This window comes from Apteryx rowi, unplaced genomic scaffold (genome assembly GCF_003343035.1).
Source record: "Apteryx rowi isolate R43461 unplaced genomic scaffold, aptRow1 scaffold_132, whole genome shotgun sequence".
Lineage (NCBI taxonomy): Eukaryota > Metazoa > Chordata > Aves > Apterygiformes > Apterygidae > Apteryx > Apteryx rowi.
In genome coordinates, this window is record NW_020447553.1 from 843,546 (window position 1) to 846,851 (window position 3,306).

A 3,306-nucleotide genomic window follows, 5' to 3' on the forward strand; every position below is an offset into this window, starting at 1 on the left:
AAGAAGAATGGCAAAGGAACTGTACGGAGAAAGGAGGACCGTGCCCGGCGCTGGAAAGGGGAAGACCGGTCCCCGGCATCACTGAGGAAGGCCGGGATGCTGCCGTGCCGGCGTCGAGCGCGGGCCGTCGAGCCCTTCCTTCGGCCGGGGCACGCGTCTGCCGCCTCGCTCGGCCGCTGCCTGCCGGGGCCTGATCCCGAGGGGGACGGAAGGCAGGAGCGCGGCCGGGCGGAGGGGACGGAGGCGGCGGTGGCAGCAAGGTCCGGCGTGCAAAGAGGCGGCTCCGTGCCCAGCGCCTTGCGGCCAGGCGCGGGAAAAGGGGGTCCACGGAGGGGCTGTTTAGGACTTTTTAGAAAGACCCCGCGTTCGTGATGGGAAGGTGACCCTCCTGCACCCCTCCGCGGTGTCGGGGACTTGCTGCCCTTGTGCCGGCGACTAGGGAAGGCGGATGAGCCGAGTTCGCCGGTTCAAATCCCGAGAGGGGCAGGAACCGGCCGACCCACCCATGGAGTGAGAGCGCGGGGGACGGGACGGAGGAGATGAGAGGCTTGTGCAGAGAAAGCCTTGGGATTTAAGGAGCTCGGTTTGGGTCGCTGCGGCTGATATCGGGCGGCGGCGGGAGCCCCTGCGGGGGGTGCAGGCTTTCAGGGATTGAGCTCGGAGGTTTCATAGTGTGAAGCCTCCCCTGTTGCCGCTTGTCGAGGTGTAAGGAGGAAAGAGCCGCGATGGTGGATTTGCCTGATTTACTTTGCATATGTAAATTTTCCGTCTTTTTTCTTGCCCCCCCCCCCTTTTTTTGGCTTTTACTGTGTTGACAATTTTCCTGGTTTAGGTTTTTCCTTGCGGCCGCCCCCCGAATCGCTCCTTTCCGGGTGAGGGCACTGTGCGGAAAGCTGCCCGGGGAGAGGGGCTCGCGCGGGGAGCAGCACGTCGGGGCAAAGGGGGCTGGCGAGGGGGGACACGGAGCGCGCGGCGTTGTGGCTACGGCCCCAAGCGACGCCGGTCCCAACCGGGCGGCTGCAAGGGCAGGTCCCCGGGGAGAGCATCCCTCCGAGCGGGAGGGGATGCAGAGGGTGAGAGCGGTCGGGCTTTGGGGCGGAGGGAAGCGGCACGGGGGTTGCACGAGGCCGGCGGGGGACGGAGCCGGACCTTTCGGTCTGCGGGGGTTTCTCCTGCCGGGCTCTTGCCGGAGGGTGGTCGCCGGTGGGGAGCGACAGCGGTGGGTGTTGCAAGTGGTGATGGCGGGCAGGGAGCATCTCTAGGGGTGCTGGAGCCCATGGTGGATATAGGCAGTGGTGTTTTCTATATATACGTATAGGTGGATGTAGGCTTGGTGCTATCGGGTGGCCCCGCTGCAGAGCATTTTTGCAACGAGCCCCTTTCGCCTCTCCGCTAGCCGGTCCCTCTGCGGCCGCATCCTGCTGTCCCCACTCAGCGCCGTTCCCGCGGGCCAGCCCGGTGCATGGCGCGGCAGACCGGAGAACCGGACCCCCGGCGCCGGCGGTGGCGCCCGGCCCCGTAGCTCAGGAAACGTTGCAGCCTTTGCTGCAATCGCGCCCGCCGTAGCATCGCGGAGCCGGCGGCGCCGAGCTCCGGGCAAACGGCCGGAGTGGCCGGAGCCAGCACCGCGCTGAGGACGGCCGCCGAGTTCTCATATGTAGCATGTTTGTTTGTTGTCATTGGTTTTGTTTTTTTTTTTTCCCCCCTTTCTTTCATTTCACTCACTGGTCTAAAACTCTGGGAATTAAAGCTCAAACCTCCCCGCCACGAAATGCCTTTCCTGCCGCCCGCCCCGGCGCGGTGCCCCCGGGCAACCAAACTCCTCTTCAACTGGACCGGTTTGCGCCAGCCCCCCCCCATCCCCTCCATCCCGCGCGGGTGCCGAATTCCCGCGGCCCAGCGGAGGCAACGGCCTAGGCCCGTGTGCATGGACGGGATTTCACCCGGATCCCGGAGACCCTTTCTCAGCCCCCCCCCCCGGCCCCTCCGTTCTCCTCCAGTGTATTTATGAATTTCACATGAAGTACTGTTTTATTTTTTTAAAGACTTTGTAAAGCTTACCAGGGTTACGATCACCATTTTTAGAGCTGTGTCGGTCCACAATGTTAAAAATCCATTTTTTTTTATGTATTATATTTTTTGTGTATTTTTTTTTTAATCCAGCTGTGATGGGTTGTATCATATATTTGTTGTGTTTACTGTATCTGTCCAACTTCAAAGAGAGGAGACTGTGGAGCTCCCGAGAAAACTACGGTCTGCTGAAAAAAAAACCATTAAAATTATTTGTTCATGGGTTGGCTCAAACAGCTCTGAAGTTGCTATTTTTCCATCTCTCGTCTGGCCTGGGAAACCCCGGGGTTGGGTAACGTGTTTCCTGTTACCCCGGCGCTTTCGGATTACACATCCTGCTGTTTCCTGCTGGGGTTTGCAGCACCGGCGATGGGTTTGCTCGGGAAAGGGGGGCTGCCACGTTCATCCCTGCCCCGGGGCGGCGAGGGACGAAACGGGACCCCGGGCCGGGAGGAGAAGCAGGACAGAGCGGATTTACTGCGGCGCCGCGCACCGTTCACGGGCGCCTGCCGCGTCTGCAAGGTTTGGCTCTGCCCGCTCGCTGTTTTAGGGCTCGTCCAGGCAGAGACCAGGCGACGGAGGGCTGAGTCTGCGCTACCGGAGTTGGAAACCTTCATTAAACTAAAACCTTGCTCTATTGCAGCTGCTATTTTATACCCCCTGGAAGAAGATGGTGCAGACGATGCCGTGTTGCCAGCACCTTCCCCCTTTTTGCAACCCAAAGCATCGTATTTACACGCACCTTTCTCTCGAGCCCCCGACGTGGCACTGCCTGCCATGGGGACACTGCATAGGGACCCCAGGGATGGGGAAGGGCCACCGAGAAAGAGAGAGGTGGCAATGCGCCGGGAGCCCGGCAGGTGATCCTAAGGGCACCTGGGAGTTGGTGGGTCATGGGAAGCGGTGTCCCAGCACTGGGATTTCAGGGAGCACAAAGAGCGAGAAGTACTGGGGGGCGCCTACAGGCCTCGGAGGGACGTGGTGGGAAAGCCGGGGCTGCTGGCCCCGCTTTGGGAAGAGGCTCTGCCCTTCGCCGCCGAGGCTGAGCTGCAGCAGGGGAAGGGGTGGCCCTGTCCCCAGGGGAAGGGCACTGCAAAGCCTCCCTCCTTTGCGCCTGGCCCCCTGTCCTTGCGCACCCTCTCTTGCACCCCAGCTCTCGCCCCATGCACCTTCTTCCCCACTGCACCCCATTCCTCTCTCCATGCACCCCCTTCCCCCTTGCACCACCACTGCACC

The 3,306-nt window shown here is 61.8% G+C and overlaps 1 protein-coding gene across 1 annotated transcript in view; it reads left to right on the forward strand.

Annotated features, from left to right (window-relative positions):
* The first annotated feature begins 2,457 nt into the window (after positions 1 to 2,457).
* SMPD2 (sphingomyelin phosphodiesterase 2) overlaps positions 2,458 to 3,306 on the forward strand; it is a 5,986-nt gene continuing 5,137 nt past the window's right edge. The window contains exon 1 of the mRNA XM_026056610.1: positions 2,458 to 2,592. The gene's annotated coding sequence lies outside the window, so the exon portion shown is untranslated. The remainder of the gene's footprint in view (positions 2,593 to 3,306) is intronic.